The 23,024-nt window shown below is 47.5% G+C and overlaps 1 long non-coding RNA gene across 1 annotated transcript; it reads right to left on the reverse strand.

The window, feature by feature from the left end:
- Nucleotides 1–18,875: 18,875 nt before the first annotated feature.
- LOC142310255 (uncharacterized) lies at nt 18,876–20,000 on the reverse strand. Its single transcript, XR_012754111.1, has 3 exons — nt 19,672–20,000; nt 19,149–19,251; nt 18,876–18,991 (listed from the first exon to the last, which is right to left on the reverse strand). It is a non-coding gene; the product is annotated as an uncharacterized LOC142310255 (long non-coding RNA).
- Between the last annotated feature and the right edge of the window lie 3,024 nt (nt 20,001–23,024).

The following is a 23,024-nucleotide window of genomic DNA, read 5'->3' on the forward strand; positions in this document are numbered from 1 at the left end:
ATGCCGGTACCGACCCGGAGAACCGACTGGAAACTGGTGCACACAGGGGGGTACTCAGACCCTAAAACGAGGTCCAGAATCCACTGGACTGAGTTAATTCACTGATTTCGGTCTGGGCTATAGGTCCTTTCCCACCCAAGTCCCGACTGAAGACAAAAGCCCACCAAGGGGGATAGAAAGTCACCGCACAGACAGAGAGATCCCACGGGCCAGTGTCTGCGGGCAAACGGGCTCCTCTGACATATACACAGCCGGGGAGAGGACTCCCGTTGCTGAAGCACAGGCAGTCTACACATACACTACACGGTGCAGGAGAAAGGCAAAGACTACCGAACCGGGTGGGGGACCAGACGCAGCCGGCTGCGGGCACCGACCACCATCAACTTTGTTTACCAGACACTTGTGTGTGTCAATAACAGTGAGTACAACAGTGCCATCCGGCTGTGCACCGCCCTGCACCGCCCAGCTCTCCCCAACGGGTCCCAGAGCCATCATCCCTGCCCACGGAGTGGTTAATATCTTGCTGCACAACCATCTCCCCCGAGTGCCCAGTAACTGCAGCGGTGGTGTCTACATCTTCACCACATCCCGTGGGTGGCGTCACGAACTTAAACACGGCTCCGGCGGTACACCTACTTACGAACCCCCTACGTAGCGCCAGCATCCTTTCAGAGCGAAGTGACCCCGGGTCCGGAGGCGCTCAAGCCACCCACCTACGAGCCCGGATCCGAGCAGCTCGGCTGTGGACGAGCACGGGGCGGTACACATCGACTCTTATGGCGTCACGAACAGGATTCGAACCTGATCACTTACCTAGTGAAGTGCGCCTTGAAGTTGAAGTCAGCGGTGACCCGTTGAAAATTTGCAGAGTCCGCCATCTTTTGGCGCGAAGACTCCCGCCAGAGTCTTCTTCCCCGCAGAAAGGGCGCAAAAAGCCGAAGCCCCGCCCCCTGGGATCACGGCCGTACAACAAAGTGCGCGGTCGGAAAGCGAAACTGCCCAGCAGAAAAAGTGAGTGCCGCGAAAAGACCAAGGGGGAGAAGTGGGAAGAGCTGATGTAACTGCGGCTGATAAGTGCAGGGAATCCAGGACTTTGCCGAAACACGTTTTTGGATACCAACGCGGCAGGATATGTCGGAGTATGCAGGCCCAAGCCCATTTCATGCTGGCGAAGTGGGCGTCGGAGATGAAGGGCATGGCTGCAGCCGCCCGGGCGCGCGAAGTGGAGATGATCTTGGTGGAGCGGGTAGGCAGTGACCCATGCCCCTATGTTTCCCAGAAACCGGCCGTCCCGGCTGAGGGGCCCGGCCTGCTCCCGTCCGCCGCGCTGTTTCCCTCGTCGCCCGTGCCCGCAGCCAACGCCCCTACTGACCCGCTGCCCCAGTCCGAGGAGGAGTCCGTACCATCTATGGGGGAGGACCCAGCCACTGGGCCCTCAGGCCTTACCGTCACCATCGCTCCCGCACTGTCGACGACATCCCATCCAGCCCCGAGCATGGCCGCAACAGAGATGATGACGGCTTCAGCAGTCCGCCCGGCCGCAATGGAGGCGATCCTCGACCAGAAGCCAGCGCCGCAAGTCACGTTGACCGCTCCCAGACACCCGGCCTCGGCTGAGGCACAGCAGGGATGTAGCTGCCAAGCGGCAGAGTAGGCCAGGTCACAGCGGGGTCCCTCATTACTGAAGGTACCGGTCTTAGCCGGCACGGAGGGACTCCGGCTGGGCCCATCCCCCACATGGGTTGACCCGGAGCAGGCAACTGACGCTCCGTACTGGGAGTGGCAGCAACGGCAGCTGCGCCGCGAGATTGCTGTTTAAAAATGAAGAGGAATGTTAAAAGGTAGCGGTTCCCGGCTACCATACTGCCCATCCCCATTGGGACTTTGTTGATTTTCCCATTATTTATCCCGTTAAATGAACAAGGCTGAAAAGTTGCAGGCCACCCAATAACTTTTGGGCTTGTAAATAATTCCGGACCACCCTTTCAGGTCCTGCAGCCCCCGGGGAGGCTGGTTTGAGGAAGGTCCTGTGGCAGAGGAGGCCGAGGTCCCGTCACCATAGCAACCGGTGACTACCCTCCGGGTCAGGCGTCCCCTGGACGTGGGGCCTCTGAGAGACTGCCGGGTATGGAACTTTGTACCCGGCCCTTTTGGGCAACACCCGGACCCGAACCCGATTCCTGGACTGGGGAAAAGGGGTGCTGACCTGTTTTTAGAGGCAGCATCAAGGTTCAGGTTTGTTTGGGTGGGCAACTGAAAGGACCCAGTCCCGTCCCATTCCCGGTTTAATAAAAATGTTGTTTTACATGTTTGCAACGTTTAAGCCAAATGCCTCCCATCAAGGGAAGAAACAGAAACCTTCATGATTGTAAATATGTTAGTATACTTGTTCACTGTTTTTTTATCTTTTCCAGTTCATAAAAATAAACGGTGGTGGTTGGACAGTCCGTGGACGGTCTGTAGTTAACCAAGGGGGAGTGTGACGCCCTGGACTAGCCAGGTAGTCACACATAGCGCCCAACACAACACCAGTCCCACACAAGGTAACACAAGCCAAACCACATTAAACCCTAGTCACCTCCCTCAGAGCTTAATAGACAGACCAGGGGGGTGAAGCCAGGCGGTTGGCACATCCACCGAGGAGTTCTGAGAGCCTGAGTCAGGATAACAGTCAGATCAGTTTTGGAAGTCAGTCAAGTCAGTGAGTGGAGGAGGTGAGGCCTGTGGTACAGGCCTGTGTCAGACTGACAGGTGTGAGAGTCGTAGCCCACACACCTTCGCTAGGAGGCATACGGTGGCCTAGCCTGCAGGAGCCGGGAAGACGGCTCGGTGGAACCATGGTGGACCGGGACAGGGTAGTGGCCCGCCGGTACTGACCCGGGGAACCGACTGGAAACCGGAGCCCACAGGGGGTACTCAGACCCTGAAACGAGGTCCAGAATCCACTGGACTGAGTTAATTCACTGATTGCGGTCTGGGCTATAGGTCCTTTCCCACTCAAGTCCCAACTGAAGACAACAGCCCACCAAGGGGGATAGAAAGCCACCGCACAGGCAGAGAGATCCCATGGGCCAGGGTCTGCGGGCACATGGGCTCTTCCGACATATACACAGCCGGGGAGCAGACTCCTGTCGCTGAAGCGCAGGCAGTCTACACATACACTACACGGTACAGGAGAAAGGAAAAGACCACTGAACTGGGTGGGGGACCAGACGCAGCCGGCTGCGGGCACCAACCACCATCAACTTTGTTTACCAGACACTTGTGTGTGTCAATAACTATGAGTACAACAGTGCCATCCGGCCGCGCACCGCCCTGAACCGCCCAGCTCTACTCAACGGGTCCCGGGGCCATCATCCCTGCCCATGGAGGGGTTAACATCTTGCTGCACAACCATCTCCCCCGGGTGCCCTGTAACTGCAGCGGTGGTGTCTACATTTTCACCACATCCCGTGGGTGGCGTCACAAACTTAAACAAGGCTCCGGCCGTACACCTACTCACCAACCCCCTACGTAGTGCCAGCATCCTTTCAGAGCGAAGTGACCCCGAGTCCAGAGGCGCTCAAGCTACCCACCAACGAGCCCGGATCCAAGCAGCTTGGCTGCGGCCGAGCGCGGGGCGGTACACCACAGCCGGTCAATAACGGAGATCACCGTTGCTATAGCAACCCGCCTGTCAGCGGTGACGTCACCGCTTACAGCCTGCAGCCTCTACTACTCACTGACTGAGTGAATAGACTGCAGTACACAGGGCGCAGCAGCGTCCTTCCTCCCATGCAGCGCTTTCTGATGTAGGAGAGCTGCATGGGTTGAAGGAGAAAGAAGACAGAAGACCATGGATCGTGGAGGGATGAGAGGGATTAATAAACATGGAGTCTTTAATGTGTCTGTGTATTTATTTCTATTAAAGTATTTTTTCTCTGTGTGGTGCCTTTTTTTTAACCCTTTATTGGAGATTCTTAATGGCCAGGTCAAACTTGCCTGACATTAAGAATCTCTGACTTAATACTAGCTAGTAAAACAAAGATAGTATTAACTCATTATTACCCAGCAAGCCACCCGGCTTCAGGGTAGCTGGAAGAGTTGGATACAGCACCAGATGATGCTATTTTCTGGGGCGGCTGCGGACGGCAATTCGCAGCAGAGGGGCCCAGAAAGTTCAGGCCAATTTGTGCTGCGCATTCCAATCCACAGCTGCCTAGTTGTACCTGGCTGGACACAAAAATGTGGCGAAGCTCATGTCGATTTTTTTAAATTATTTCATGAAATTTATGAAATAATTAAAAAAAGGGCTTCCCCATTTTTTTTGTTCCCAGCCGGGTACAAATAGGCAGCTGGGGGTTGGGGTCAACCATACCTGCCTGCTGTACCTGGCTAGCATACAAAAATATGGCGAAGCCCACGTCATTTTTTTGGTGGGCAAAAAACTCCTGCATACAGTCCTGGATGGAGTATGCTGAGTCTTGTAGTTCTGCAGCTGCTGTCTGCTCTCCTGCATACACTAGTGAATGGAGCATGCTGAGCCTTGTAGTTCTGCAGCTGCGGTCTGCTCTCCTCCATACAGACAGACAGCAGCTGCAGAACTACAAGGCTCAGCATACTCCATCCAGGACTGTATGCAGGAGTTTTTTGCCCCCCCCAAAAAAAATTAAGTGGGCTTCGCCATGTTTTTGTATGCTAGCCAGGTACAGTAGGCAGCTACGGGCTGCCCCCAACCCCTAGCTGCCTATTTGTACCCGGCTGGGAACCCATAATATAGGGAAGCGCTTTTTTTTTTAATTATTTCATGAATTTCATGAAATAATTTAAAAAAACAAAATAACTTGGGCTTCGCCCAATTTTTGTGTCCAGCCAGGTACAACTAGGCAGCTGGGGATTGGAATCCGCAGCTCAGGGTGCCCAAGCTTTCTGGGCACTCCTGCTGCGAATTGCAGTCCGCAGCCGCCCCAGAAAAGGGCGATTTCATAGAAGCGCCATCTTCTGGAGCTGTATCCAACTCTTCCAGCTGCCCTGGTGATGGGTGACTCGCTGGGTAATAATGGGGTTAGGGCTAGCCGTATATTATCAACTGGCCCTAAGCCCAAAATTTATGGTGTCACACCAATATTAGTCATGGCCACCATGAATTTCTAGTACAGATAAAAAAAACCACAACACACAGAAAAATATTTTTATTAGAAATAAAACACAACACAAATAGTGACTCCATCTTTATTGAAATAAAGAACCCCAATCCACAGTAATCCTGGGTCAAGGGTCCCGCGCCATCCAATCTGGATCCAATATCATCTGATCGGTTTGCTGGAAGGCAAAGCGATCTGATGATGTGACAGGTTCAAGGGCCTGAATCACATGACACAGCAGCTGATTGTATAAACGACTTTTATACAATCAGATGATGCATCAGTGCAAAAAAAAAAAAAAAAAAAACTACACACTTCTGTGCAGACTCCTGTCTGACAGCAGCAGCTGATATTTTAGCCAGCCGGGCGGTAAAAAGCCGGCCTCACCGCTCGACTTATAATGTCAGCTGATTCCGTCAGGTGACCGCATCAGCTGATCATCGCCAGGTCTGAGAGAGAGAGAAAGAAAGAAAGAAGAGAGAGAGAAAAGAGAAGAGACAGAGGGAGAGAGAGAGAAGAGAGAGAAGAGAGAGAGAGAGGAGAGAGAGAGAAGAGAGAAGAAGAGAGAGGAGAAAGAGAGAGAAGAGAGAGAGGGGAGAAAAGAGGAGAGAAGAGGAGAGAGAGAAGAGAGAGAGAAGTGAGAGAGGAGAAGAGAGAGAGGAGAGAGAGAGAAGAGAGAGAAGAGAGAAAGAAGAGAGAGGGGAGAGAAGAGGAGAGAAGAGGAGAGAAGAGGAGAGAGAGAGGAGAGAGGAGAGGAGAGAGAAGAGAGAGAGGGGAGAGAAGAGGAGAGAGATAGAAGAGAGGAGAGAGAGAGACTGACTGACTGAGACTGACTGAGACTGACTGACTGACTGACTGAGACTGACTGACTGACTAAGGCGGGCTTTGCACACTACGATATCGCAGGCCGATGCTGCGATGTCGAGTGCGATAGTCCCCGCCCCCGTCGCAGCAGCGATATGTGGTGATAGCTGGCGTAGCGAAAGTTATCGCTACGCCAGCTTCACACACACACTCACCTGCCGTGCGACGTCCCTGTGGCCGGCGGCCCGCCTCCTTGTTAAGGGGGCGGGTCGTGCGGCGTCACTGCGACGTCACACGGTAGGCGGCCAATCAGAGCGGAGGGGCGGAGATGAGCAGGATGTAAACATCCTGCCCACCTCCTTCCTTCCGCATATCCTACGGAAGCCGCAGTGAGGCCGGTAGGAGATGTTCCTCGCTCCTGCGACTTCACACACAGCGATGTGTGCTGCCGCAGGAGCGAGGAACAACATCGGACCATGGCGTCAGCGTAATTATGGATTACGCCGACGCTGTACCGATGATACGATTACGACGCTTTTGCGCTCGTTAATCGTATCATCCAGGCTTTACACACTGCGATGTCGCATGCGATGCCGGATGTGCGTCACTTTCAATTTGACCCCACCGACATCGCACCTGCAATGTCGCAGTGTGCAAAGTGCCCCTAAGACTGACTTACTGACTGAGAGAAAGAGATAGAGCAATGCAGCCTCATTCCGTGAACTGCTCCGATTTTAGAGGTGAGGCTCACAGCTGGTGTCCGGCTCCTCCCCTCAGTGCATAATTAAATTAAATTAGAATTAGAAATAAATAATTCTAATTTAAAATGAATTACATTTTTTACCGGGATGGCTGAGGTTAGAACTCATGAACTAATGCTTCTGAGTTGAGCACTCTAACCATTGAGCTACTGGCTCTAATGAAAAACATGGGCAGATTTGGTACTCTTGACTTCTGCATTGCAGACTGAAGTCTCAGATTTCAGCGCGATTCTCTTCATGTGCTATGTGGAGAGGACACAGAACACTCCCTATCATCTTCATGTAGCAGAGCTAGCAGAGCTGACAGTGTTGTGTGGATTACTTTGGACCTGGATTGTTGTTTTGGGATTAATAAAATGGTGAAAGAGGATTTTTTTTGTCTTTTATTCCAAATAAAGGATTTTTCGATGTGTGTGTTTATTTACTTTCACTTACAGTTTAATCATGGAAGGTATCTCGGGGAGACGCCTGGCATGATTAAACTCATTATTACCCCGATTGCCACCGCACCAGGGCAATTCGGGATGAGCTGGGTAGAGTCCCCCGGGACTGTCGCATCTAATGGATGTGGCTATTCCGGGCGGCTGCTGGGTGATATTGTTAGGCTGGAGAGCTCCCCATACCGTGGCGCTCTCCATCCTGACAATACCAGCCTTCAGCCATGCAGCTTTATCCTGGCGGATATCAAATATGGGGGAACCGCATTTTTTTTTAATTATTTATTTATTTATTTTACTGCACGATATAGACCCGCCCGCCGGTGGCTGTGATTGGTTGCAGTGAGACAGCTGTCACTCAGCTTGAGGACGTGTCTGACTGCAACCAATCATGGGCACCGGTAGGCGGGGAAACACGGAATAACTAATTGACTAATGAAGCGGCAGCCATTTTCTAAAGAGGAAAAGACGCCGCAGATTTGTGACAGATGTGGAGCGAGATGCCCGTGATCGGTGAGTAGGAAAGGGAGAGGGATTGTTCTGAGGACGCATGCAGATAGCAACATGTGCACATAGCCTTACTGTGAAAAGCGACGTTTTTGTTGATCGAACCGTTCTCGAACCTAACTCAAACTGTCTAGCTGTTAGCAAAAAGATTGAGTTCGAGCTTGTGCTTGAACACCCCCCAAAATCACTCGAACATGAAATTGGTGAACTTCGAACATTGAACATCGCTCAACTCTAGTTGTCACCATCTCAGTCACAAGAACTACCTGTTTGATGAAATTGCATGGACTGTACCTCTGAAGTTCTGGACTAGCTGCTATCACAGATAACGATGATGACTGCACAGTGCCTATCACACAATCATAATTTAGGGAATCACAATTAATCCTCCCTGACTGTATAATTATAATATACTGAGGGAAAGATAACCACAGTGTAATCCCAGCAGATAGAGATTTTACTGGCTATTTCTGCTCATGTGATGCTGTATTGATACCTCAGGGGATTTATAGCACTACATTGATAAATAAAATTAAAGATGAGAAAAAGGAATCAAGATGGAGACTGAAGGGAAATAAGGCAAATTAATCGTATGCTGAATTACATGGAGGCAATTACATCACATATAAAAGAAGTGCAGAGTACAGCAGACAATCAGGTTAGGGATATAGTTATAGAAGTTGCACACAGGTTGAGTCTCATACCATGTAGTTACTACTCCCTTGCTGGCTAGATGTTTCAGTATCCTTTACGACTGGATAATTGTTGAAATCAGATTTCTCTTTACCAAATAGGTTGAACATGCACTATTCGTAGTAGACACAGCATACACAACTTATGTCGTAGACAGAAGCAACAGCTTATTGGTTTATGATAGCAGTAAAAAACTTAAAGAGGTGGTTCACTACTTAGTTTTCATAGGCAAATTAATAATATGTTGAAAAACAAGGTTTCTCTCAAATACCTTGTGTTGACAATAGTGGCTGTGAGTGCCGCTATTGCGGGCCACTGATCCCCTTCGTGTGACCCCCAGGCTTCCTGACCTCTGATGTCCGGTGATGTTACGTCAACTGGGGGTCACTGCATGGGGATGAGCGGACCGCAATAGCACCGCTCACAGGCACTATTGGATGAACAATGTATTTGAGAGAAGCCTGGTTTCTCAAAATTATATTGATGTGGTTTGGAAAAATAGGTAGTGAGCCACCTTTTTAAGGACCGAGCCATTTTGTATGTTACTGACAAAGCATCATTTTTTTAATTCTGACCAGCGTCACTTTATGTGGTAATAACTCTGGAACACTTCAACATATCAAGAAATTAACAGTTGAATTGTAGGAAGGAAGGTGATTAAGTCAAGTACATAATTCATGAGTATAGTGACAAATGAGGTGAAAATCACCATGGTCTAGACTGGAAGGGATAATATTCCATGCAATAATAGATGATTTTCAGCAACTAGATTCACCAATTGGTGATTCTACAAGGACAAATGCTCACAATTTAATCAGTAGACAGCACCAGTGAGGAATAATTCTAAAACGTAACTTTTAATCTTAGTTATTAAAATGATGAAATATAGTAAAATGCATACAAGTTTGGATCACCCTGTGGGTAGCCAAGGCCCGTATTTTCACGATGAATCGGGATACCATTGGACAACTACCATACGGGGACAACAAAAGTGTGTTAAGATGATAAGGCTTCACACTGCACAGCAATGAAGGGAATAACGGACAGTGGTCCTACTATTAACGTGTATTGTGTATACATACAGTTTTAAATCCCCTAGTTACTGGCAACAAACAAATATAGCCTTATAACCTTGTTCAGTAGTTAAACACACAGATAAATAAGCAAACAATGGAAGGATCTCACCCATTTAGATGATCTTCCTAAATTTTGCACAGCATATCGATATTGGAGGGGTCACAGCGGGGCTTGGAATCCGGGCTTGATGTAACTTGCCCTATGCCCCCTTGACTCCCGTCCTTACAAGGACGGTCCACATCTGAACCTAAGTCCTTGTGTACACCCGCCCCACATGCCTCCCAACGCGTTTCGTCACAAGATGGTGACTCCTCAGGGGACCAGGGCATGAAAGAGAAATATGGAGGGCCAAAAAGTGGTGTGGCACCTGCAAGGTCCATACACCAAATGCTGCTCCATGCAATAATAGTTGACCTCTAAGGTACGTGTGACAGAGTATATATGATGTGTTTTGCAAATGAGGAAGCAAGCATGCAGTTTTTAGAGCGTGAATATGAGAATTTAATGAGACTGTGGATGTGAACACCTATATTACACCTAAGATGGAACCCACCGAGCTGATAAAACAAAGAAAATGTTCTTTAAATTGGTTTTTATGTCAGTAATTTCAAGATGTGGACAGCAAAGAAATGACAACTTGAGATTTTTGATATTTACGGTAGTTTTAAAGAAGCACTTCCATCTATATTTTTTTTCCATTAAAAGTGTGTATGTAACTAGTATACAGTAAGTGTGTTAACATATTGTCATGCGCTGTCCGGATCCACACACGCGGATTACTTCTACGGCATTGGACTCTGTCCACATTGCAGTGTCTGACAGGCAACCTGGTCTCTCTTAAGTGCTCAGCTGAGCGTCGGCTGAGTTGATTCACTGCATGGGTTTAGCTTTGTTGGAGCAGTGTGCTGAGAGAGCCAGGTTGCTAATTTCCTTCCACACCTGGTCTCCTCCTATTTAAGGCTGGGGTGTGTAGTACGAGACTGACGAAAATAGTTTCTGCTTGCAGTTACGAAATCCTAGTGTCTGTGGTCATCCTCTATTGGTGACAAGCGATTTGTTGTCTGCACTGCATGATAGCTCCCTGGTATGACTTTCTCCCTATCTTTTGGTTTATTCCATCCGGTGTATTTTTGTCTCTACTCTGGGGCTATTTGTGGTGTGAGTGAGTTTCAGATTTACCCTTTGTCTTTGTCTTGTTGGAGGTGTATTACTTCATGTCCTGCCCAGCCCTGGGTTGGGGATGTGGGGTGTTGTGAATATCATCTGTGTGGGAGCTATTTTGAAGCTCCCTCTGGTGGCCAGGAATGGTAGTGGAGCTGAATCTGAGCCTGTGACTCAGACAGGTGTCAGTGTTAATTGGGAATTAGGGAAGTCCTATTGCAGACAAGTCTGGTCTATATAGGAGAGCACTTTTTACCTTGCTGGCGCCGGTTATAATTTTATATTCCTCAGTCTCTGTTCCTGGCTTGGAGTTTTGTCCTTCCCTGTTTCTCTGAGCAAGACTTCTGCAGATAAGTTCTCAGTTTTTTGCCTTGCTTCCTGGTTTACACCTTAGGGTGGTTGTTTTTCCTTGTTTTGCGTTGTATTTATTTTCTTGCAGGTGAAGTTTGGTTTCTCTTGTGTTGTGAGCATGGGGGTTCCCCCTTTGCTAGCTCTCCTGCAGGAAAAGGGATTTTCTCCCTGTCTAATATGATTATTTGCTCTTCTGTATTTTGCGTTCTTTTTGGTATTTTGTTCTCCCATTATTTACAGGAGTACCTGATATAGTGGGGGTGAGGTCATTCGACCTCCAGGGCCATTTTTGCTATCAGGAGTTTGGTATTTTTCTACAGGGATTTTGTACTGACCACAATCAGTTTCCTTTCCTATTCTTTGTATCAAGTTAGTTGGGCCTCGCCTTTGCTAAATCTATTTTTCCTATCTGTGTATTCTGTTTTCCTACATTACTGTAATCTTTTTATGTGGGGGGCTTTCTACTCCGTTGAGGACTACTCTGAGGCAAGGTAGATTTCCTCATTTCTATCTGTGAGGCGTAGCCATTTTTTCAGGCTGTGACGAGGCGTCTAGGTTTTTAGGAACGCTCCACGGCTACTTCTAGTGTGGTCTGATAGTTAGGGGATTGCGGTCAGCCCATGTTCCAACTACTCCTGTTTTCTTGGTGTTTTTTCACAAATGGGAGTTTTTTGTAATTTTCCACGATTACCGGATCATAACAGTGGGGATATTAGGTCAGGACCCGACAGGAGACTGGGCCACGCTGGAGGCTCGACCCTCACTACCTTTAAGTCTACCATCGAGATAAGGAACAGCACAAGGTCCCCAGTCTTAGGGTCAGCCTAGGAGCCCCTGTACCATCTGTACTTCTCCATGACATATACTAACCTACCTTTGCTCTCTCAGGTATCCAGTGCCGTTCTCCACTTTTGAGTGATGTCACTGCAATTGAGACTAACTAGCTCACTCTACGCTCTATGTGTGAGGCAGACATATGTTCTACAATTTAAGTCTATAGAGCCTCGCTCTGACTCCATAGACATACTTAGTAAAATCCACTTTCGGCTTATGCAGAACTCAGCATGACCCGGAAAGTCTGCAGATCGGTGACATGACTGAGAAGAAGAGCAGAACAACACTGGATACTGGAGAGAGCAGCGGTAGGGAACTATATTAATACACTCACACTACATTACATGCATTTACAAGGATAAAGCTGAGTTGGACTGGTTAACCAAAATATAAGAACATCCACCTGTGGGTACAAATCTGACACAATATTGAGTCCTAAATGTCTAGCACAAGACAACCTCTTTTTGTTGACAGATGTCACTAGTGTATATTTTTATAGGATAATTCACAAATGTACTATTAGATCTTATTGATGACCATTGTTCTAATGATGATGAACTATGAACATGCAAACACCCTGTACAGATGTCTGGAGGGTGTGAAAGTCCTCTTTTCAACTCTGGTTAAACTTGTATCTCACCCATTAATTGTAATCACTTGTCGTAGAAAGGCAAATGAACGTTAACATTTATGTGACTATGTAGTTGATAAGAATAGTATAACTATTTAGTAACTGTATCCGACAATGCTGCAAAATAATACTAACCTAGAATGATAATGTCATTACCTTTAAAGATACTGCTTGCTTTATAAAATCCAAATAAACTATTATGAGTTAGTTTAGCACTGAAACATTTATCAATTAGTGGACACAGAAAAGAAGCTACAAATCACATCTCACTCTCTGGAGGATTTGTTGTATCGATACATAACATTATTATTATTATTATTATTATTTATTATTATAGCGCCATTTGTTCCATGGCGCTTTACAAGTGAAAGAGGGTATACGTACAACAATCATTAACAGTACAAGACAGACTGGTATAGGAGGAGAGAGGACCCTGCCCGCGAGAGCTCACAGTCTACAGGGAATGGGTGATGGTACAATAGGTGAGGACAGAGCTGGTTGTGCAGTGGTCTACTGGACTGAGGGCTATTGTAGGTTGTAGGCTTGTTGGAAAAGGTGGGTCTTGAGGTTCCTCTTGAAGCTTTCCACGGTAGTGGAGAGTCTGATGTGCTGAGGTAGAGCGTTCCAGAGTATGGGGGATGCACGTGAACTGTCTCTTTGTTTCAAGACCACCATGTAAATATCAATTCATCCTGTGGTGGCGCTGCAGGAAAACCCACCTCCATCAGCCTGTTACTGCTGATCTAAATATATTTTAGTCGCTAATTCTAGGGGATCAGTCAGCAAAAATTTGTATCAATCAGTTTTTCTCAGGTTTGAAAACTATCCTCCATGAGAAAGGGGATAACTTTCCTATTGCTGGGAGTCTGATTGTTGGGACCCACAGCGACCTTAAGACACGGATCTGTGAAGATCCCTGTGTGAATGGTGTGGTGGTTGATCATGCGCACATCCGCTTCATTCATTCATTCTAATCATGGGCTGGAGAAGAGAAAGTGCAATACAGTCTTACCTGGTAAAACCAGGGGAAGCACAATAAAATATGACTCATCTTATTGGGTTGTGAGAAGTCACAACCACTGTGTCACATATAGAAGAGAACGGTTGCCGCATCCCCACAGAGAAATCGTACTAATATTTTGGGAGAGAAGGGGTTAATGCCGCGCTGCCTCAAGGAATCCAGTTAGTTTGATTTAAAAATGTATTGTTTATTAAGTCAACGCGTTTCAGAGATCAAGTCTCCTTCATTAGGAACTGTGGTTGTTGATTTTTTTGTCCTGATGAAGGAGACTTTATCTCTGAAATGAATTGACTGAATAAACAATACATTTTTAAATCAACTAACTGGATTCCTTGCGTCAGTGCGGCATTAACCCCTTCTCTTCCAGTCCTTCATTCTAATGGGATTCCTGAAGACCAGCTGAGTGCAATACTCTAGTGCTCCCCTTAATAATAAATGGAGTGGCAATGGACATGATGGGCCATCATTCCAGTCACAAATGAAGCTGCAGAGATCCAGGTCTCAAGATCACTAGGGTCACATCAGTCGTAACCCCAGCAGTTGGAAAATTATCCTATAATAGGGTTTAACTTTCAGACTTAAGAATAACCCTTTAAAGCACATCAATCACCAGGATTTTCCTATATAACCTAAAGCCAGTGCTATACTGGCACTATCATGCTGATTCTATACATACATACATACATACATTAGTCCAGTCAACGAGAAAACAAAAAGGTTCACCGGGCACTGCTAGTCCTCCTGGTCGGTCGTTATGCAAGGATCATTTCGAAACCACAGAATGTATGGGTGCACCATCCAAACGAACAGTCCAAGTACTAAGATCCAGTCAAGGATAGAAAAAGGCAACAATCACTGTATCTTCATTCGTGGATTTTTATTTTTACATGTGGATTGGGTACAGCATGGGGGGAGGTGAGGAGAGGCAAAAGGCTAGTTTGTGTTTCCAAACCTAGGATTTATAGGTTTGGAAACAGAAGAAAGTAAAGTTTGTAAAATCAGCAGCTTGTTGAGTGACAGCAGCTGAGGATCAGCTAATACCTGGGAGGGGGTATTCATAGTTATCTCCTCCCCCTGTTACTTATACTAATTCTATTATACAATCATTTTAGTTTGTGACTAACAGGACCTGTGCTGATGTCATATCCATGTGACCAGAAAATGTTGCTTCCTGGTATCAGCTATGTTAGCTTAGGCCCCGCCCCTTCTGATCACATGGATTGTATAATAGAATTAGCATAAGTAACAGGGGGACGGGATAACTATCAATACCCACCCCAGCTATCAGCTGATCGGCAGCTGCTGTCACTCAACGAGCTGCTGATTTTACAAACTTTACTTTCTTGTGCTTCAAAACCTATACATCCTAGCTGACAACTAAAGATATGTAGAGAATCAGCATGATAGTGCCAGTATAGCACTGGTTTTAGGTTATAAAGGAAAATCCTGGTGATTGGTTCCCTTTAAGTGGATATTCCCTTTAACAAATACTGCTATATTTGGTCAGTGTCCATAGAAACAAAGCTCAGCGCTCATAATGGTCGTCTACTGTTCCTATATGTGACAGCTTACCATGGATATGACATATCCTATATTAAAATGCTTATGGTGTCCCAAATACAATACACTGTTTGCAGCTCCTTTCATTCGGCATCCGGTTATTAAGCGGTCTTTCCCATGACTGTCTGGCAACATGTTTAGAGTGATTATCTTCCTTGTATTTTGTAATAAATAATCTTGACCTTTCTGTCATCTCAGGTGAAGACACAGAACAATGATGAATTATGCAGGAAAAAGTTGAGACCGGTTTCTTAACGGACCGCACCATTTTTTATTATATATTCTGATATTCTGATGCAAAGTGCAAGTTCACCTTTATACAATTTAGGGCCACTAGCTATAAAGTAGAAGTAGCACTTTGAAATATGTCTTGATTACTTTATTGACTTCTTATCCCTGATTTACTCCTATTGAAAGGTAATTGTGCAATAACTCAAAGTTGAGGATTGCATTAAATGTATTTAGTCTGTTATATGCTATTGAATATCCCTTTAATTTGTAAAGCAGGGGTTGGTAACCTCCAGCTGGTTGGCCGTTTATGGATGACAATGTAATTTTCTCCACCCCCTGGGCAGATTCCTGGGAACTGCAATGTTCGGGCCGCCAGGCCTTTAATTGTTCCTTACATTGCGAGCACTTGCATGCAATGAAGGATTATGTCCTGATGCTGGTTAAAGCCAGAACGTATTTTGTGAGCGCTCTGTGGTCCAGGCCCACCACTGAAAACCCCCACTTTCTTCCATGATGTATATGCCCCCAGTTTCTCCTGTGATGGATATGTCCCCAGTTTCTCCTGTGATGGATAAGCCCCCAGTTTCTCCTGTGATGTTCATGCCTCCAGTTTCTTCTGTGATGTATATGCCTCAGCATCGCCTGTGATATATATGCCCCAACATCTCCTATAATGTACGTATTTGCACCAGTGTCATCTGTGATGTATATGTCCCAGTGTCTTCTGTGCTGTACATGCCACAGCATCTGTTGTAATACTGTATATATGCCCCAGTCTCTGCGTTTCCTCTGATGTATATGCCTCAGTGTCTATTGTAATGTGTATGACCCAGCCTTAGCATCTCTTGCTATGTGTATGCTTAGACCTAGCATCTCCTGTGATGTATATGCCTCAGCATCCCATGATATATATGCTTCAGCATCTACTGTGATGTATATGCCCCAGCATTTCCTGTGATGTATATACCCCAGGATCTCCTGTAATATATATATATATATATATATATATATATATATGCCCCAGCATCTCCTGTAATGTATATGCCCCGCCCCAGCCCCCGTGTCTCTCTCATGTGATATATGCTCCATGTTGTCAGATGAATGAGCCTTTGTAGCTTTCTAGACTCCATAAAGACATTTGAATTGCCCTCAGTCCCTTCATTATGTAGTAATGTCCCCTGTCCAGGTACTGTATATATGTCCAACATCCTGGTGGCATTGCTGGTATATAGGTCCCACATCCTGGCCCCTTATTGGTATATATGTCACCATCCTGGTATATATGTTTCCCATCGTAGTCCTCTTGTAGATATACAGTACAGACCAAACGTTTGGACACACTTTCTCATTCAAAGAATTTTCTTTATTTTCATGACTCTAAAAATTGTAGATTCACATTGAAGGCGTCAAAATTATGAATTAAAACATGTGGAATTAAATACTTAAAAAAGTGTGAAACAACTGAAAATATGTCTTATATTCTAGGTTCTCCAAAGTAGCCACCTTTTGCTTTGATTTCTGCTTTGCACACTCTTGGCATTCTCTTGATGAGCTTCAAGAAGTAGTCACCAGAAATGGTCTTCCAACAGTCTTGAAGGAGTTTCCAGAGATGCTTAGGACTTGTTCGCCCTTTTGCCTTCACTGGTCCAGCTCAACCCAAACCATCTCGATTGGGTTCAGGTCTGGTGACTGTTGAGGCCAGGTCATCTGGCGTAGCACCCCATCACTCTCCTTCTTAGTCAAATAGCCCTTACACAGCCTGGAGGTTTTTTGGGTCATTGTCCTGTTGAAAAATAAATGATGGTCCAACTAAACGCAAACCGGATGGAATAGCATGCTGCTGCAAGATGCTGCGGTAGCCATGCTGGTTTAGTATGCCTTCAATTTTTAATAAATCCCCAACAGTGTAACCAGCAAAGCACCCCCACACCATCACACCTCCTCCTCCTTGCTTCACGGTGGGAACCAGGCATGTAGAGTCCATCCGTTCACCTTTTCTACAAAGACACGGTGGATCCAAAGATCTCAAATTTGGACTCATCAGACCAAAGCACAGATTTCCACTGGTCTAATGTCCATTCCTTGTGTTCTTTAGCCCAAACAACTCTCTTCTGCTTGTTGCCTGTCCTTAGCAGTGGTTTCCTAGCAGCTATTTTACCATGAAGGCCTGCTGCACAAAGTCTACTCTTAATAGTTATTCTAGAGATGAGAAGGTGTGCCCAAACTTTTGGTCTGTACTGTATATGTCCTCCATCTGGGGCCTCTTTTTCGTTTATTTGTCCCCCATCTTGGTATCCTTCCTCATATGTATGTCCACCAACCTGGGACCCTTCCTAACATATATGTCCCCCATCCTCGTATATATGTTCCCATCCTGAGTCCATCCTGCTATATATGCTCCCCATCCTGGGCTCCTTCCCTGTATTTATGTCCCCCATTCTGCTACACAGTATATGTCCCCATCATGGCATATACAGTATGTCCCCATCCTAATATATATGGCACCATCCTGGAATATATGTCCCCCATCTGGGCCCATTATGGGATTTTATCACCCAACCCATCATGGTATAAAAGTACTCATACTGGGTCCATCCTGGTATATATGTCGCCGCATCCTGGCATATATGTCCCCCATCCTGGTATATATGTCCCCCATCCTGGTATATATGTCCCTATCCTGGTATATATGTCCCTATCCTGGTATATCTGTCCCCATTCTGCCTCTAGTGCATAAAAAACCCAAAACATTCTACTCACCTTTCTCTACTCTTTTGTAGCTGGAGCAGAGACCGGCAGCTGACACTGGTGTACCTGCTAGGGTGACGCATGATGTCACTGCCATGCAATGACAATGCCAGGCACACTGATGTCCGATGGCAGCCTCTGGTTGGCTGACAGCACATATTGCAGTGCAGAGACTTGATGGGTCTCTGTGCCACAATACACTTCAGATTAAGTAGCAAAATGAAAGTAATAACTAAAATGTACAGTAATTTTTAATACTTACGTATAAAATCCACATACAAATACAAAGTGCTAAAGTGTAAGTGTGACGCCCTGGACTAGCCAGGTAGTCACATACATACCAACATACACACCCCCCACCCTAGACAGTAACAACAGTCAATGAAAAACCCTTGTTGCCTCCCTCCAAGGTCTGATGTCCACACCAGGTGGGGCGGAGCCAGGCGGTTGGCCCCACCCACCGAGGAGTTCACAGGCCTGGAGGCGGGAAAAGGAGACAGATGAGTTTAGGAGGTGGAAGTGAGAGGAGTAAAACGTCTGCGTGTGCCTGGGTAGGAGCCCAGGCACTGACAGCAAGGTTGGCAGATGGTGGTGGCCGTCTGCAGGAGTTAGCGGAACTCTGCAGAGCCGTAGGACCGGGGTTGGGCGTTGGCCCGCCGGTACCGAACCGGGGAGCGGAGTGAAGCTAAGCACACACAGGAAGGGCCACCGGACCCTGACCAGGCTTGGAGCCGCCATCAATAGTCAAATCCGAGTGTGACAGGAACCCCAGGGGTTTCCCAACAACCAAGCCCCGACAGAAGGCAACCGCTCACACCGTGAGGATATCAGAGTTATAGGGTATTGGTGTGCACTCAGCTAGAGTATGGTTTCATTAGAGGTGCTAGTATGGGGTCAATAGTCCCAGAACGTATTATATAATAGACACTGCACTCTCTTGTTGATAAAATGAAGACAAAAAGTTTTTTTCTTTGCAAAAAAGTGATTATTTATTTGATGGCGACAAAAGATGGTGGACGTTTCGGCCCAACGGCCTTTATCATGTATAGTCGCTGTGAAGTGAGAAATAAAGAAATCAATATTTACATATATTACATAATATACAACTATATACAATAGATATCATGTCTGAGCATATCATAAAGTATGCATGGCTCACAGTATATCACGGTTACAATCAGAATATAAGGGTAATACATTCTGGCATACCTCCACAAGAGGGCTGTTTCAGAAGAGAAGAAAATAATGGAGCAGGATGGAAGGAGTACCACCAAGAATAGTTTATGATACAAGATTTTCCAGAGGATGAAGTCTGCAGAGGAAGGATATGTGTTAATTGATTGTAAATGACAAGTTTATTGTGTATACAGATGATAAGGAACCTTTATCATTGATTTTATGAATAATATTTCAATCAGTGTTACATGGATTGTTGGAGCAACGGCGATTTCAAGGGGTGAATATCGCAAACAATATGGAGTAGTGATTGAATAGGCTGAACGGAGCCCACAGCGGAGCCATGGGCAAAGTGACTCATGACTGACTTTGAAGGGCAACGATGGGTTAACACTGGTTGCAGGGAAAGAAAGCGCGGGCTGTGGGGGGTCAGAAGTTTAGGGGGCTGGGTTTAAGTGCTAGGGGTGGTCAGTTGGGAATATAGAATCAGTAGAAGGGGTGGGTACTATCAGAACAGCATGTGAAGCCAGCAGAAAAGGTGCTGAGCCCCCTTCACCTCGTCTCCTGCTGTGACTGTAATCATGGTGATTTAAAACTTCTGGAGCAGCTGCAGGGTGCTGCCAGCAGCGTTGATGGAGCTGCATCAGAGCACAGGTGCTGGAGATATTGGGAGGTTCGGCTGTGGGGGATGCTGCAGAAGATCCACTTCCCCAGTGGGCACGCAGGGCGAGTGTGCCTGACAGTCTGCCACCAGGAGCAGCTCCTGAGGTCTCAGTGGTGCCGCAAGAGCCCCCTCCCCGGGGACCCTCCCTGTCCATCTCTCCATCCTGTGCTTCTAGATGGAACAGGGGAGGAATCTTACAAGGCAGCCGGGACCTGCGGAGGTGGGCGGGGCCTCGGTGTATCATGTGACCGAGGCTCTGGCTCAAGCCTCTAGTGATCAGGGCTTCAACAAGATGGCGGCGGTCCTTCCCAGTGATATACCTGTGGGGGGACTGCTTGTGGTGGCAGCAACTGGACATCCGGAGAAACACTCAGAGACAGAGGTCATCGGGGCAGAGGGCAGCGTGGAGGTCGTCATCGGGGACAGAGGTCAGCGCAGAGGTCGTCATCGGGGACAGAGGTCAGCGCGGAGGTCGTCATCGGGGACAGGGGTCAGCGCGGAGGTCGTCATCGGAGACAGGGGTCAGCGCGGAGGTCGTCATCGGGGTCAGGGGTCGGCGCGGAGGTCGTCATCGGGGACAGAGGTCGGCGTGGAGGTAGTCATCGGGGACAGAGGTCGGCGCGGAGGTAGTCATCGGGGACAGAGGTCGGCGTGGAGGTCGTCATCGGGGACAGAGGTCAGCGCGGAGGTCGTCATCGGGGACAGAGGTCAGCGCGGAGGTCGTCATCGGGGGACAGAGGTCAGCGCAGAGGTCGGCATCGGGGACAGAGGTCAGCGCGGAGGTCATCATCTGGCTGGCGGTCAGCATGGAGGTTGTTTTCAGTGAGGTGGTCAGCGCGGAGGTCATCATCTGGCTGGCGGGCAGCAGGGAGGTTGTTTTCAGTGAGGTGGTCAGCACGGAGGTCATCATATGGCTGGCGGTCAGCATGGAGGTTGTTTTCAGTGAGGGGGTCAGCGCGGAGGTCATCATCTGGCTGGAGGTCAGCGTGGAGGTCGTTTTCAGTGTGGGGGTCAGTGCAGAGGTCATCATCTGGCTGGAGGTCAATGTGGAGGTCATTTTCAGCTCGGTAATGGTTATCGGTAAGGAGGTCGGCGCAGGGATCGGCATCTGGAAGGAGGTCAGCATTGAGGAGGAGGCTGTCGTCATCACAGTAGAGGTCGCCTTTATGTTGGAGGTCCGCAGCACGGAGGGGCTCGTCTTCGCGGATGAGGTCCGTGTCGAGGAAGAGGTCGTCATCAAGGAGGGGATGATCCACGTCCTGGGAGATCGTTCAACAGGTAGTCTGCTCCCTGGTGGTCCCGCTAGGTTTGAGCGCGGCGGCTTGCTGGGGTCTCCCTAAGCAAGCTGCTTAAGCGGTTTGAGTGCCTCAACATCCTGAGGAGAGTCATCGGCTGGAATCGGGTGTTCCGGCTGGTGGGTCCCATGCCCCCACGCAGCCTGGTGAGTTTAATTATATGTTCTGTGTGTTCATCTAGTGCGATTTTCCTGGGTAGGTGTTTTATTAGGCCCAGGGGAAATGGCGGCGGTCTTAGTTTTAGCATGTTGGGGGGCCTCTGTGGGGTCAGTTAGTAGGGTCTGCAGCATGTTAGGGTTTGGGAAGGAGTTGCCGGAACGTGTGGAGGAGGCAAAGGTCGGGTCAATGGGGTCCCCCGTTTCTGTTTTGGGGGTCGGGCATTGAGGCAGGTCGCCGGTTGGTCATCAAGTTAGGCCACATCTTGTGGTGGGGGTCGCGGTGTCAGGGCAGATAGAGAAGGGTGAGTGTTTAAACTTTCGATTTTGTTAACTGGCTTCAGGTGTTTGCCATTCTGCAAGCATCCAGGCACACACACAAAAAAAAAAAAAAAAAAAGGGGGGGTCTGAGAATTGTTCAGGGGTGTTCTGCTACAAGGAAGGTTCATTGGTTTTGTGGCGATCACACCCGGTGTTGAAATGATGGGCAGTTCAGGCAGTGGAAGGATGGGTGACACTGCATGAATCCTTGGGGGTCTTGTCGCGCGCGGGGATGGATCTGCGGCGGATCGGTGGTCACGGTGAAGTTGCGGACAATCAGTGCCAGATTTGTGGCTGTGTACAGATGGAGCGGTGTGTCCGGGGTTTCGCTGTGGCCGCGGATCTGCCGGGGATTTGTCCTTGTGTGTGATGGGGCCTTACGGCTCGTTGAGATACCAGGGTTCAGGCTGCGGTGGGTTCTAGAATCATAATAATAATAATAGTAAATGTATATAAAATATAATAATAATTTTGGTGCGAGGTATCGTGCAGGTATTGGGCGGTTCAGTTTTATCTCTGCCATTTCTGGTTCTGGTGGTTTTTCTTCGTTAGGGGTAGTGCAGAAGAAGGAGCCGAATAAATTCCGGGTCACTTGTGAGTTATCGTTTCTGACATGCCATTCGTTGCCAGGGCGTCCTGACAGCATGCATTTGTTAGGTTGTTTTGGGGATGGTTCATATTTTGTGATCTGGTGTTTACTTATGATTTGCCCTATTTTCTTGTGCCTATTGGAAGGGTTTGGTTCATTTCTAGAATGGGGGGTTGCAGTATGGCTGGGTTGCTGATGATGTCTTACCTCAAAAAAAAAAAAAAAAAAAATAAGACAACAACTTTCTGTACATGGGGCGGTCAGCTCCCCATATTTTGCCATCTTTGCTAAGGGCTAGGGCATGGATAGTTCAGCAGTTTGCCAGGAGAGGAAGAAGGGCCCTGGCAATTGTCTGAACATCTTGGGAATCTCCATTGATTCTAGGAGGATGGAGAGCAGGGGGGGATTGAGTACAGGTTACGGGACAAGTAAGTGTGTCTTTCCTCACTGAAGTGCGCAAAGCGGGTTATATATTTAAAAAAATAAATAAGAAAAATCAAATGCAGTGGCAGACCTTTGGTTGTTGCTGGGCATGCTTTAATTTGCTTTTGCATGTGCCCATAGCCGGAATTTTTTTTCGGGTAGTGAGAAGGTGACTATGGCGGGGGCAAGGCCCCCACGCTTTGTATACGGTTGCCGGAGGAATTCTTCAACGACCTGGCAGTGGGGGCCAGGATATATTTTCCTGGGTAGTTATAATGGATGGTCGTTAGGGTTTTGAAGCTTGTGGTCTATTTTGATTGTGAACTTTTACTGTAGCGGCAGGTTGGGTTAGTTGACAGAGCTTTCAGCAGGGCAAATGGGGGATGGACATAGAGCCACAATCTTGGGTGGAGGCAGTATTTTACCAAAAATCGGATTTTGTTCGAGTTTTTCTTGGTAGTG

Source organism: Anomaloglossus baeobatrachus, chromosome 5 (genome assembly GCF_048569485.1).
Source record: "Anomaloglossus baeobatrachus isolate aAnoBae1 chromosome 5, aAnoBae1.hap1, whole genome shotgun sequence".
In the NCBI taxonomy this organism is placed as follows: domain Eukaryota; kingdom Metazoa; phylum Chordata; class Amphibia; order Anura; family Aromobatidae; genus Anomaloglossus; species Anomaloglossus baeobatrachus.